The 15,480-nt window shown below is 43.2% G+C and overlaps 1 protein-coding gene across 2 annotated transcripts in view; it reads right to left on the reverse strand.

Moving 5' to 3' along the window:
- Positions 1 to 15,480, reverse strand: part of KCNQ3 (potassium voltage-gated channel subfamily Q member 3) — a 360,565-nt gene that overhangs the window by 65,949 nt on the left and 279,136 nt on the right. The window lies entirely within an intron of this gene.

Genomic DNA, 15,480 nt, shown 5'->3' on the forward strand with positions numbered 1-15,480 from the left:
GGTCACCTGGTTCATGACCAGGCTCAGGCAGGAGTGAACTACAAACAATTTTTTAAGATTGTTATCTTTATAAACTGTGAGGTAGGTGCGTGTGTGTGTGTGTGTGAGAGAGAGAGACAGAGAGAGACAGAGAGAGAGAGAGAGAGAGAGAGAGAAAGTGAGAGACAGTCCATGTTTCATTGTTTTACCAAGGAAAATGGTTCTCCCTCTTGGTGGAGAGTCTTTGGCTTAGTTGTCAGTACCAGGTTCCCTGGGTGTCCAAAAGGGAATTTATAAGCTAGGGTTTATGGGTGAAGCTTGGTAGTACATACTCTAAGCTCTCCTACTCCAGGTACTCTGTTTTTCTACTCTACTTAGGTTCTACCCATGCTTTTTTGGCTTTTGCTCATTCATTCATTCAATATTTAAATGGCAGACGCTGATACAGAGCTGGAATTGAACGATGAATAAGCTGGATCTGTCCTCACGAGCTCACAGTCCAGATAAACAGAAAGTTGTCTCATGGTGTGACCATAAGGACCGTGATGTAAGGAGGATGGAAATGTCTCCTTCTGACCTTGGCTGGGACCAAGTCCTGCCTCTGACCCTTAGTGATCCTGATCATATTTTCTGATCTATAAACCTGCTGATCTTCAGACCTGAATCTTTGTGTCTCCAATCATGCCCAGGAACCTAAACAAGATCCCCAACTCCTTCCTGTGTTTGGACATTTTATGTGAAATTCGACTTTAACCCATGTTTGATATCTGCCTCCCCTAAGCCCCATATCTTCTGAATTGACGATGATGGTGATGGTGGTGGTGGTGATGATGATGGTTGTGATGATAGTAGTGGTGGTGGTGATGGTGATAGTGGTGGTGGTGGTGGTGATGGTGGTGATAGTGATGATGGTGGTGGTGGTGGTGGTAGTGATGATGTTGGTAGTGATAGTGATGGTGGTGGTGATAGTGATGGTGGTGGTGGTGGTGGTGATAGTGATGGTGGTGTTGGTGGTGGTGATAGTGGTGGTGGTGGTGGTAGTGATGATGTTGGTAGTGATAGTGATGGTAGTGGTGGTGGTGATAGTGGTGGTGGTGATAGTGATGGTGGTGGTGGTGGTGGTGGTGGTGGTGGTGGTGGTGATGGTGGTGGTGGTGGTGATTGTGGTGATGATAGTGGTGGTGGTGGTGGTTGTGATGATGTGGTGGTGATGGTGGTGGTTGTGATGGTGGTGGTGGTGATGGTGGTGGTTGTGATGATGGTGGTGGTGGTGATGGTGGTGGTTGTGGTGATGGTGGTTGTGGTGATGGTGGTGGTTGTGATGATGGTGGTGGTGGTGGTGGTGGTGGTGGTTGTGATGACGGTGATGGTGGTGGTGGTTGTGATGACGGTGGTGGTGGTGGTGGTGGTGATAGTGATGATCGTGGTGGTGGTGATGGTGGTGGTGGTGGTGGTGGTGATGGTGGTGGTGATAGTGATGGTGGTGGTGATAGTGATGGTGGTGGTGGTGGTGGTGATAGTGATGATGGTGGTGGTGGTGATAGTGGTGGTGATAGTGATGGTGGTGGTGGTGATAGTGATGGTGATAGTGGTGGTGGCGGTGGTGGTGATAGTGATGGTGGTGGTGGTGATGGTGGTGGTGGTGGTGATAGTGATGGTGATAGTGGTGGTGGCGGTGGTGGTGATAGTGATGGTGGTGGTGGTGATGGTGGTGGTGGTGGTGATAGTGATGGTGGTGGTGGTGATAGTGACGATGGTGGTGGTGGTTGTGATGATGGTGGTGGTGGTGATAGTGGTGGTGATAGTGATGGTGGTGGTGGTGGTGGTGGTGGTGGTGATGGTGATGGTGGTGGTGGTGATAGTGATGGTGATAGTGGTGGTGGCGGTGGTGGTGATAGTGATGGTGGTGGTGGTGATGGTGGTGGTGGTGGTGATAGTGATGGTGGTGGTGGTGGTGGTGGTGGTGGTGATGATGTTGCTGGTGGTGGTGCTGATGATGGTAACAACATCAGTAACTGTTACTACAACCTCCAAAGTTAGATATGACCATTCCCATTTTAGAGATGAAGACATTCATCAGAAAGAATCACTACCATCAGGGTAACTATGTTGTCAGTAAAATGACGAGAAAGCTTGGAGTCTAAGCTTAAAAGGAAGCTCTGGTGCTTTTTATGCGATTTTGAGCAGCTCATTGACTTGACAGATCCCGGTCATCTCATCTGGGGAATGAGAATAATGAATCTGCCTAGAGCTCACCATGATTCTGAAGACTTCAGGAAATAATTGATGAAGGATATTGTTGAGTCAATTGTTGAGGATCATGGTGCTCTCATACAAACATGCTCATCATTGGTCAGTCAAGCCCTTGGCAACATGCAGGGAACTTAATCACTCTCAGAAGATTCTGCAAGTCCACATTATGATTCTCTGAAGACTTTATTTTATTCATGCATAGGCTCTGTAGAGAAGACCTTGCTTAGAATCATTTTCTTTCTCTTATGACCTGCGTGTTCTTAGACAAAATACAAAACATTTCTGCATCATGGTTTCCTTCTGTATAAAATGAATCCAATTAAATGTCCATATCCTCCATTATTCAGTGATGTAATCCATGTCAGGTGCTTGGAAAAGCCAGCCTTCAGTTAAGAGTTAACTATCATTTTATTGCAATTTAATATCAATTTATTTGGTGCCTCTTTTGTCCCAGACATAGTACTGGTTTTAAGGATACAAACATGAATAAAACCTATTCCTCATTATGCAAGGACTCCTTGGTTCAATGTGGAAAACAGGACAAATAATTACTGGAGAGTGTGGTTGAGGTTATGACCCACGTGTTCACATGCTTTGGGAGCATCCAGGAGGGGCTGCAGCCAAGAAGTTGGAAGGAAATTCAAAGCTATGCTACAGTTGACCATATGTCCAAGTTTATCCAGGACATTCCCCATTTTACATGTTGACCTGGAGTCTGGACCCCTAGGCCTCATGAACAACATGTACACGTGCAGAAGGTACAAAAGTTCATGGACAAAGAACCAGGTTTGATTTTTCTTAACAAGCGATGTGGGCCTTTTATGATCTAGCCTTGCCCTCCTCACAGCCTTGTCATCTCCCGCTGCTTCCCCACATCCAGGCTGGTCGTAGGAATGACAGAACTTCCTCAAATTCTCTGAGCCCATGTGCCTTCTGTCTTGATGGTCCTCTTCCCTGTCCACTTTTGCCATGTCCCCATCATTAACCTGCTAATGTCTTGGCAGTGCCAGTCATGCCTTGCCTCCAGAGCCTTCCCTGACCCCAGCTGCTCTCTGCAGGCTCCCTTGTGTGATCTCATCCCTGGGATCCCAGAGCACCCTGATTCACTTCTACTCCACATGGACCACAACCCGTTATCATCTTGTAATTGTTTGCACACATCATGTGCTAAATAAAACATACTGTTCCAACACCTGACAACAGGACTCCCTTAAGGGAAGGAACTGCCTTTGCCTGGAGAATACTTTGTTGATCCAATTGAGGTAAAAGTTGCAACCCTTAAAACATGAGACTGCTAAACTACTTAGCAATAAAAATTAACCAAAAATGGCTGGGCACAGTGGCTCATGCCTGTAATCCCAGAACTTTGGGAGGCTGAAGCAGGCGGATCGCCTGAGGTCGGGAGTTCGAGTCCAGCCTGACCAACGTGGAGAAACTCCATCTCTACTAAAAATACAAAATTAGCCAGGCATGGTGGTGCATGCCTGTAATCCCAGCTACTTGAGAGGCTGAGGCAGGAGAATCACTTGAACCCTGGAGGCGGAGGTTGCGGTGAGCTGAGATCATGCCACTGCACTCCAACCTGGGCAACAAGAGCAAAAACTCCATCTCAAAAAAAAAAAAAATTATCCAAAAATTAGAGATGGGGATTGGTGTTGAGGGCTAAAAATGACAAAAAAAAAAAAAAAAAAGAGAGAGAGAGAGAAGAGGATATGGTCTAGCCACATGCTGAAGGATTTTTAAGAACAAGATTGTTTAAAATCTTAAGTTCTTGGTCCAACAATGCAAGCCATCAACCACAGCCTCATAAGTGACTTTGTTTTTAGTTGGCATCGATCCTGGTGCTGGAACCCATGGCTGGATCAGTGCATGGGAAAAGAAGACAGGTTGGTGTCCCACAGCTGAACTAATTTGGCAGGAAAAGGAGTCTTTAGCTGGACTCTGAGACTTTACACAGCTCCCTGTACCTCGGATATGTATATATGAAAGATTCAAGTTGTGTGTATGGTGGGCATGCCCTAAGGTAATCTCCAATGAGTCAGGCAGTTGCATAATTGTCTTTTCTGAGTGCAAGCAGAACCTGTGACTTGCTTCTAACAATAAAATATGCCTAAAGAGATAAGATGTCACTACTCTGTGTATTTTTTTTTTTAATATGGCAAAGGCAACTGGATAGTGATGCCTGTGATTGTTACATTATATAAGACTCTGCCATTGCATTCTGGAGCTAGAGATTCTCCTGCTGGTCTTGATGTGAGCTGCTGTTTTGAAAGGCCTGTGAGAGCTATGTGGCAAGGAACTGTGGGATTCTTGGACTTGACAGCAGCCCCTGGCTGATGACCAGCATGAAAGTGGGACCTGTTCTGGAACTGCAAGGATCAACAATCATGGGATATTGGGGAGTCCTCCCACAAGGTCCAGAGAAGAACACGTCCCAGCCAACTCCATGACCGCTGCTTCGCGAGATGCTCAGCAGAGGACCCAGTTAAGCCATGCTCAGACTCTTCATGAAAACTGAGATTAAAAAATTGTATGTTGTTGTAAGCCACTAAGTTAGAGGCAATTTGTTATGCAGCAATAGAAAACTAATACCATGTGGAATGGGAATCTGTACCGAATGCATCTCACTTTTATAGAGCAGGGTAATCCAAGGGAGGTCTGGGCTGCATGTGTGCATTTGCTCTATTAGACTCTGCTCCTGGAGGGCAGAGACTATGTCTTGTTCCTCTCTGTAACTCAGTGAATAGCTCAAACCTGGCACTTAATAAGAACCAATGTATGTTTAGAGAATGAATACAAACAATTTCAGCGATTAGCAATGGCCTTGTTGAAATTAAAGGCAAGGGATATAAGGTGAACTTGGAGAGACAGGCTGGGAGCACGACATGAAAGATGTTGTAGATCAAATGAAGACTTTGAGCTTTATTCTGCCTAAGATTTTTTTTAAAGATACATGGTCTCACTCTGTCACCCAGGTGGGAAGGCAGTGGCGTGATCATAGCTCATTGTAACCTCCAACTCCTGGGCTCAAGTGATCCTCCCATCTGTAGTAGCTGGGACTACAGGTGTGCACCACCACTCATGGTTAATTTTGTTTTTATAGAGATGGGGTCTCGTTATGTTGCCCAGGCTGGTCTTGAACGCCTAGACTCAAAAGATCCTCCTTCTTTAACCTCTCAAAGTATGGAGATCAGAGACATGAGCTTCTGTGCCCAGCCTAGAAGATCTATCTGCCTATCTACCTATCTATCCACACACATACATATATATGTGTCTCTCTCTCTATCTATATATAATATATGGATGGATATATATATAGATAGATGGATATATATATAGAAAGATGGATATGTGTGTGTATATATATAATATATATTATATATATATAATATATATAATATATATTATATATATTATATATATAAAATATATATTATATATATATAATATATATTATATATATATTATATATATTATATATATAATATATATTATATATATATAATATATATATATCCATATCTCTGTCTCTATCTCTATCTGTAATCTCTATCCAAAGACAGGTCTCTGCCAGGACAGCAGTCAAGACGACGTTATCATGAGCTGACCAGAGAGGAGGAGGGTGCGCTGGAGAGATGACAAGGGTCCCATGAGAGAGCATCCTCCTGTGTAGTCCTGGCAGGAGTTGTGACTAATGGGATATAAAGATCGAGCAAGAGGAGCACTGGGAGGGTCTTGGGGTGGGAAGAAAGTGGACAATGTGCTGTTCGCAGACATCAAGAAGCTGTGCAGTGCAGCCAGCAGGACCGCGAAGATAAGAAGCTACTTGCGGACCTGCTGCACTTGAGGTCCAAGTGGAAATCTCCATCCGGCTGATTGAAATCTAAATTTAAGGCTTAGGGGAAAGGTCAAGGCTGAATATCTAACTCTCTTTCAGCTCTCGTTGTCTGCTTTTAGAGCCAGGAGAAGGGATAATTTCGCCTTCGCCAACCACCAAAATGCAGTTTCAGCCGATTCCCATCCGCAGGGAGCCTGCGGAGCCCACCTTTGGCCAGGAGGGGGCAGCAGAGGCCCGGCGTAGCCCCGCGCTTCTCACGCCTCACCAGCAACTGCAGGAACCCACTTTCTAAGACAGGAGAACAATCATTAATTTATACAGCTAAAATCAATAAGGAAACCCTCCTTAACCTGAGAAGAGGAAACACCCCTTAGTTTCTTGCATATTTCAATTTACCCTTAACATATGAACTTAATTTCAGACGGAGACCACATTATCAGTCCCACTGATGGACAAGGATGTGGCGCTGAACGTGGGGCTGGAGATTCTCCTGGGGGTCTTGACGTGAGAGTCGCCCCCAGCTGCTTTCTTCCTGGTTTTCTGCTTCTCTTCCTGCTTTGGTTTCCTCTCTCTACATTCTCACCAATTATTCCTGTTCTTCCTTTTCGTCTGTCTTTTGTCACTTCAGTTTCCTTCCCTATAGTCTGGTGTTTTTTGTGTTTGTTTGTTTGTTGTTTTTTTATTTTCGAGACGGAATCTCGCTCTGTCACCCAGGCTGGAGTGCAGTGACGCAATCTCCGCTCACTGCAACCTCTGCCTTCCGGGTTCAAGCGATTCTTCTGCCTCAGTCTCCCAAAGAGCTGGGATTACAGGCATGCACCACTATGCCTGGTTAATTTTTGGTATTTTGAAGACGAGATTTCACCATTTTGGTCAGGCTGGTCTCGAACTCCTGACCACAGGTGATCCACCTGACTCGGCCTTGGCAAGTGCTGGGATTACAGGTGTGAGCCACAGTGCCCGGTCCTTCTCTACAGTCTTGACTGTTTCCTTTCCTCTGCTCTTCTCTTACTGCCCTGGCATTCCTGAGTTCTTTTCCTCTCCTTCTCCTGCATCCTTTCCTCCACTGCTCCTCTCCTCTCTTGTTCCTCCTTCCTCTGCGCCTTGCCCACCACTTCTCCCTCCCTTCTACACCCTGCAGGAGTGAGCAAGGGTTTGTGGCCAGGAGTCTTGGGGAGAGCCAATAGCAGCCTTCTGTTTGCAGCATCCAGGCTGTCTTTGCAAACAATTCCAGTCAAGGTCAACAGTCACGAATATGCCCTTAAATCAGTCTCCATCACCTCCATGCTTCCACCTTCAGTATTCTTTCCTCACCTTCAGCTATCTTCCATCCAAGCCCAGGTTGGGGAGGGCAAAAGGGAACTGACACAAGGAAGCCTGCTTTGTAGCTGCACGTGGCTCTAAAGCGGCAGATGCAGGGGCCTCAGGACAGGAACTAGTGTGAGCTGTCCAGGCCCACTGTCAGGCAGCAGGCAAGGAAGGCTTTTGCAGATGCAGATGTGAGGGATGACCACAGTGGTACCAGGAAAACCCTGCCGCCTCTTCTCACCCATGTCTGGCATCCATTTATAGACTCCAAAGCTGAGCCTGCTGGAAGTAAGAGGCAAGGTTGCCAGCCAAACATCCCCTCACAGGCTTCATTCACAGTGAGACAAACACGGTGAAAACATTGATGCAGGAATTTTTTCGTACATCATTTTCTCTTTTACTCCTGAGAGCAACACTGCAAGGAAGGGGACTATCATTTTATTTGTATCCCCATTTTACAGATGGGGAACTCAGCCTCCAAGCTCAGGCAGGAGGGACACAAAGGGAGTGAGAAGTCAGACACTGTGCTGAGAGCACTGGAGCCTTGGAAGAGAATCTGCAGAGAATGAGGTGTGGTCAGAGCCAGAGGGAGAGCAGGGAAGGCAGCCTGGCCTGCTGCTCTCAGTTCAGCTGGGAGAAGTAAATGTCTTCCCTTCTCTTCCTCTGGAGTCTGACATTTGGCAGAGAAAATCTCAGTAACATTCCAGATAGCTCCCAGATACCCCTGCTGGCTCCTGCTCTAATTACAGCTGTCAATGGACAGCTTTCAGAGCATCTGTAGCCCTCAAAATGTCCTAGAAGGTAGCACTAGACTCTCTTTCTTAGAATCCTTGTCTGTCTGCCATTGAATAGTGATGCATAGAAACATTTTTCCTAGCTAGGTGAAGGCAGAATTGAATTGTCTAAAAGACAGGCATTGTTACGTCATAGTTAGCTGCACTTGTCCTAACCCTTGGCCACCATTACTGATCTTCGATCTTAAGAAGGAGACATAACCTTAAAAGGCAGTGACAGACCTCAAACTGCGTGAGGATCCTACTGACCCTCAATTGAAAAGCCTCAGATGTAAAGCACCCACTGTGCACCAGGGGTTTCTTTATTTTCTATGAGTCAGCCCCAAAAAGGATGTTTGAGTCATCTCCTAATGAGAACTGTTCCATCCACTAAGAACAGGGTTGACAAATCATTTTTATCTTGAAAACCCACTAGGATGGATTGGTTAAGGCTGCCAGGAATGCGGTATTGAAAAGAATCCAGATTGCAGCCAAGTTAACTGGGGGGAAATGCCATTATTGATTCGTGATGTCTGTCACAGGTGCAGGAAAAGACCAACCATTTGCCATTCCCTTGGAACCCAGACATGAGAACATAAGTCAGAGCTAAAATCGTTTTTCTAAATCTTCCTCTTCCTGATTTGACTCATGCCAAGCTCCTTCAAAAATCTGATTAGCTGGAAATTTCAGGAAACCTTAAGAAGACCTATTATTCTTTCATCTAACAGAAAGGAAATTTGTGCATCAGAGTTCTGAGTGATTTGCTTATGGCTACAAAATAACTCCCTGCAGAGCTAGAAAGAGGATTTTGGTCTCTCAACTCCCAGCCTGCTACATCCTCCACTGTGCCACTTTCTACTTTATCTCTGGTAAATCAAAGAGTGAATCTTTATGGACATTTGTGCTATTCTTTTACCTGATTACAACCTGTCCACTTCTGCCGAACCCCACCAACATCGGGGCAAAAGGCTAAATACCATACACCAGGGTCATTCAGGGAATTAAAACAAAACTGATGTGTTCATCTTCTCTTTTGAGAGTTGACCACTGTTTTTCTTCATTTAACATTTATACTTTTTCTCTCTCCAAATATGCCATGTGCTTATTTACCTATGAGGTGTTAGGCACTATAAACCATGTTGGCAAATGTCAGACTTTTATAAAACACATAAAAAAGTACAAGGAATAATTTTGAAGTCATTCAAAATGATTCCATCTCTTAATACTATCTTAATACAAAACTCACAACTATTTAATAGAAGAGCACAGGAGGCAAATAAACACCCTGTGTTGTGAGGCTGCGTTTCAGGGTCAGCAACTTGACGCAGCTGAGCCAGGCAATGGCAGATATCCTCATGTCCCCTTAGGGGGCCTTCAGTGCTACTCAGCCCTCTGAGCTGGAAAGAGGCAGCAAGAGCTGTCAGTGAGGAGAAGAAAGCACAGGAGAGGGTACTGGAAGAGTGTGCCCTTCACCATGCAGTCATCGGTACATGCCTTCCAGTACCATTTTTCTAAGCAAGGATACTGATTATGCCAAACCCCTGTCTAAATACAGCTATGGGCTCCTCATATTCATTACAGGGTAAAGTTCCAACTCTTTAGAAAGGTAAACCAGGTTCCCTCAAATCAGATCATGTCATGAAAGAAAGGATAAATAACATGATTCAACTATATGCTGTCTACGAGAGACTTACTGTAGATCCAAAGATACAAATAGGTTGACAGTGAAAAGACAGAAAATGCTATTCCTCGCAAACAGGAGCCAAACTAGAGCTAGGGTGGCTATAGTAATATTAGACTTTAAAATGGACTTCAAGACAAAAATTGTTACAAGACCCAAAAGAGTACATTATCTATTGATGAAAGGGTCAATCCATTAAGAAGACATTATAATTATAAACATGTGCATACCTAATATGCACCTAATAGATCTCCAGATACCTAATAGATCTCCAAAATATATTAGTTTTCTTTCCTAGGCTTACTTCTTCATTCTTTCTCCCTCCAGTCACATCAAACTTACAATTTCATCAAAATGTGGCCAGCCTTTCAAAATTCCATTCTTCTCCATCATATGTTTTCTCTCCCTCATCCAAATGACTCCTCCTTTCTACTCTTTAAGGCTCAGCTCAAATGTCACCTCCACTATTAATTCATTTATTCAATAAAATATTTACTGATCATTCATTATATGCCAAGAGTTAGGAACAGACATTCCATTGTCCCCTAGGAGCTAATTGTTCATCCTCTCTTGTTCACCAGTCAACATTAGAAAAATCCTTTTGTGCATTCCCGTAGGATTTGTTCTTATCTCCTCATAGAATCCACCCATTCCTTGACATGCACTTACCATTCTATACCCTGGGCATTCAATGATGAACAGAGCACATCACTTTGTGCTTGCACCCCGTGCCACTGTGTTCTCTTGTAAGCCAATCTGGAGAAGCAGAGATGCTACAATTTTCCTCTTGGGATCACAGTGCCCAAACCAAAGGATTGGCTGAAGAAACTACACATCTCAGATCTATTTCCAGTTCTGCCATTTACTCACTGTAGGAGCTTGGAGAAGTTCTTTCCTCCCCTCAGATTTCAGTGCCTACATCTATGAAATGAAGGAATTAAAGCAGATGGTCCCCAAGACCTGTCAGGGCTATTATCATGGGTTCAGACTTTCAGCCAATAACCCTGGTGGGAGGGTCTGGAAAGGCTTTCAAAGATAAATAGACTTGATTTCAGACCTCAGCTTTGCCACTTAGCACCTAAGGGATTGTTTCCTCATCTGTAAATAGGGATGAAAATAGCTCCTAATTCAGGGATGTTGTGAAAATAAATGCTCACAGACTACACAGTGCTGATATGTCTTAACTATTGCAAGAGTGAATTTTAGCTTAGATGGGTGAGGCCAATGACTGTGTCCCACCATGTCTCATGGAATTTTTTTTTTTTTTTTTGCCATTTTATGAGACCTGGGATTCCTTTATTTAGAATGAGCAAATCAACTAAAAATTTGTAGAACCCCTAGCAAGATGATATCTCAGTTCCCTCACACACTGTCCCTTGCCCCATCGATTCCAGTCTGAGTAACCATCTGTCTGTTTCTGAAGACCTCCTTTTTGTCAGTATTCCCAGATTCATCCAACCTGCTCTACGCATGCCATATTTGGGTGGGTGATGGTTGTGGTGGAGGCTTCTGCCTAGGATAGAGTTCTCAGCCTTCACCAGGCCAAGCAGCTCTGTTCCATGCCTATGTCCTCCTACACACTAACACTGTCATCAGCTAAAATATACAACAGCCCCATTAACACTGCCTCCAACACCTTCGCTCTATCCCTGTTCTCATTTGACACTTGCATATAAAAGCAATGCTAGTCAAGCTCTGGCAAGTCACATTCCTTTCTCCCTGCAGGCTAGAGACAAGCCATTAGCTAGGAACTTCCAGGTCCACATGATCCTCTGGCCACACTAAGTGGGCAGGCACAGTGGGAATCTGAGTCAAGCAAGAAGAGAGAAACAGTCCATCTCCAGATGTTTTCTCTTTCTTCTCCAGGACAAACCATGTCTCTGATATATCCTGGGATGCTAAGGTCAATCTGGTGACATTTAATTTTTCATTTGTGGCGTGTTTTCTATGTATCAGGCATGCTAGGGACTGAAGTATTTGCCTTCTCTTGTGGACTGAGGTCTCATCACTAACAAAGCATTTTATTAACATCCAAAAGTTTCATGCCAGGGTAATAGGTACTACAAAGTGATGTGAGGTTTCACTTTAAGCATCTTCATGTTGCAAGTACCTGTCATGTTTCCCTCATAAACGGGTACCAAAAAGGAAAAGAGTAAATATTTCAGAGTCCAGTTGTGGCAAGTACACTCTAAAATGGCTCTCAGTGATCTTTGCCTTCTGCTCATCACATTCTTAGGTAATTCCCTCTGCTTAAAGTTGGCTGGGACCTGTGCTTTGTTTCCAGTCAATAGACTACAGTAAAGGGTGTCAAGTCTGTGATTAGGTTACAAAAAATTTCAACTTCTGTCTTACAAGTAGACTGTCTCTCTTGCTGGCTTTGAAGTTGCTGTGCTAGAGAAGCCCGTGTAGTATAGAACCAAATGTGGCCCCTGGCCAACAACCACAAAAGAAAGCTTGGAAGAGAATCCTTCCTCAGCTGAGCCTTTGGATGAGCCCCCAGCACTGGCCAACACTAACTGTAGCGTTTGTGAGGGACCCTGAACAGAAGACCTAGGTAAGCTATGATTGGACTCCTGATCCACAGAAAGTGGGAGATAATAAATGTGTGTTGTGTTTAGCTAAGTTTTATGGCAGTTTGTTATGCAGGAATAGATAACTAATACTAGTTTGCCAGGATCTGAATCTTAGCTCACCGCTTAGCAACGTGACGATATTTGGCAGGTTTATTTTTCCAAAGTTCAATTTCCTATCTATAAAACAGGAGGAACGGCTGAGCACAGTGGCTCACGCCTGTAATCCCAACACTTTGGGAGCTGAGGCGGGTGGATCATGAGGTCAGGAGTTCCAGAACACCCTGGCCAACACAATGAAACTTCATCTCTACTAAACATACAAAAATTAGCTGGGCATGGTGCATTAGTGGGTGCTGGCAATCCCAGCTACTTGGGAGGCTGAGGCAGGAGAATAGCTTGAACCTGGGAGGCAGAGGTTGCAGTGAGCCGAGATCATGCCACTGCACTCCAGCCTGAGCAACAAAACTGGACTTCATCTCAAAAAACAAAAACCAAAAAAACAGGAGTAACGAATTAAGGTATCTCTGTTATCTTAATATTCCTTATTTCAGTCTTCTTAGTTAAGAGATTGCACAGGACAGCAAAAACCTTTATAACCAAAGGCACTACCCTAATGAAGTCTCCATGCAAACATCCTTGACAATATCACAGCAACCTATACCCTGGGCATGTCATGGCTTTGCAGGTCAGTCTCTGCCTCACCATCAGATACACCATTCAGTAGTACAACATGAACCACTTGCAAAGCAAAAAGGCAAAGTTTACAAAAGTGCAGGATTTCACAAAGTTGATAGAAATGATGATGGAAAGCTGTTTTAAACACAGCAGGGCCATTGACAGGTGACGATCTTGCAAGAAAAATAAAAAAAAAAAACCAATTGATACTTTAAAGGATTAAAAACTTCAACCAATCCTACCCCTAAATGTTGGGAAAATAAAATGTAAAGTCATATTGTATTATATAATTTGGCATTAAGAGCATATCCCCCAATTAATACCTGAGTAAGTCTTGTTCATTCTAAAAATTAGAGCACAGTTGCAATTATAACCTAACTTTTTGTTAAGTGTGAGATATAATAAACACATTTTTCTGTTTTAATAGTTTTTTAAAGACAAAGTACTAATATGATATTTTTGTCTTCCCTCTTTGGTATGAAGTATTGGTTCTTGTTTTCAATAGACTCCCCTTACTCAGCTATTCGGGAGGCTGAGGTAGGAGAATCACTTGAACCTGGGAAGCTGAGGTTGGAGTGAGCCGAGATCGTGCCACTGCACTCCAGCCTGGGTGACAGAGCAAGACTCAGTCTCCAAAAAAAAAAAAAAAAAAAAAAAGTGTAAATATGTAAAAGTGCCTAAAAATTCTAGTACATAGTGGGCACTTATCAAATGCTAGTTTTTTACCTTGTTCCTTCTTATTGTATAATCATAGAAAATACCCCAAAATTGACTTAATACATGTAGGAACAAAAATAAACTGTCTTTAAAAACTTCCATATTCTGGAAATGGGGAAAGAAAATCATACCTATAAATAACACAGACAAATCTGTATCTATTTCTAGATCCATATATATGTTTATATCTATATCATATCCCTATCCATCTATAAATCCACAAAGGTACAAAATAGAGGTAGGTTTTGACCACCTAACCCAGGTGTTAGCAAACTATGGCATTCTGCTCATTTTTGTAAATAACCTTTTATTATGCCACTGTATTTGTTTAATTATTGTCTATGGTTGCTTTTGTGATGGAGCAGAAGACCTGAGTAGTTGCAATAGAGATGGTCTGGCCTATAAAGCTTATAATATTTACTACCTTGCGCATTAAGAACAAGTTTGCCAACTTCTGATGTAAACTATGAGCCAAAGGCAATTTAATTCACTCAGCACCACCTGAGGACATGTTACGTGTCTAATATTGTACAGAAAAAAAATATTTAAAACTTAAATATAGGGGACCTAATCTTAAAAACACCCCTGTCGAGTTAGATAATGGAGCATTTAAAATGATTAGAGGAATAAAATAGGGAAATATACACGTTTTATGGAGGTCTCTTTAAAGAAATTAATATAAATTACGAATAAAATTAGCTTAGGGTCTGCAGTTTAAGCTTCTTTAGTACTGTGATAAATCTGCCTCTGGAAACATCTATTTAAGTTTCATGATATGTTATCATGCGTTTCTTCCTGACTGCCTTATCTTCTCCTTAGTGGTTTTTAACTAAGTCAACAGCCTTGTTTGAATTCACTGTTGCTGCCCCAGGTGCATGTTTACGGATAGTGTGTCTTAATCCTTTTTCAGTTGCTCTAACAGAATATCACAGACTGAGATTATTTTATAAACAACAGAATTTTATCTAAGAAGCCCATGAGTGTGGTGTGAGCATTTGGTGAGAGCCTTCTTGTCATGTCATAACATGGCAGAAGGTACCACATAGCTAGAGAGCAGGCGAGCAAGAGAGTAAGAGGCGGCCAAACTCACATTTATAAGAAATCCACTCTTGCAATAACAAACAGACACCCCTAAGATAATGGCATTAACATATTTATGAAGGCAGAGCCGCCCTGACCTCATCACCTCGTAAAGGTCCCACATTTCTCAACACTGTTGCATTGGGGATTACATTTCCAAAACAAGAACTTCCGGGGACACATTCACTTCATATTGTGCCACCCTTTACTTGCCAAATTCATGTCCCTTTCACATGCAAATTACATTCATTCTATCCCAATAGCCCTCAAAGTCTTTAACTCTTTCCAGTATCAACTCAAAAATCCAAAGTCTGGAGTCTCATTTAAATCAGACATGGGTGAGTGAGACTCACAGCACAATTCATCCTGAGGCAAATACCTCTCCAGCTGTGAGTCTGTGGAATCAAACCAGTTATCTGTTCCCAAAATGCAATGGTGGGACAGGCACAAGATACATACTCCCATTCCGGAAAGAAAAAATAGGCAAGAAGAAAAAAAATAAAAGGCCTCAAAGAAGTCCAAAACTCAACAGCACAGACATTAAACATTAAGATAAGACTCCGGAATAATCTTTCCCTCCATATGCCGCCTCCTGGACACACT

The sequence above is a fragment of the Gorilla gorilla genome, chromosome 7 (genome assembly GCF_029281585.2).
Source record: "Gorilla gorilla gorilla isolate KB3781 chromosome 7, NHGRI_mGorGor1-v2.1_pri, whole genome shotgun sequence".
In the NCBI taxonomy this organism is placed as follows: Eukaryota; Metazoa; Chordata; class Mammalia; order Primates; family Hominidae; genus Gorilla; species Gorilla gorilla.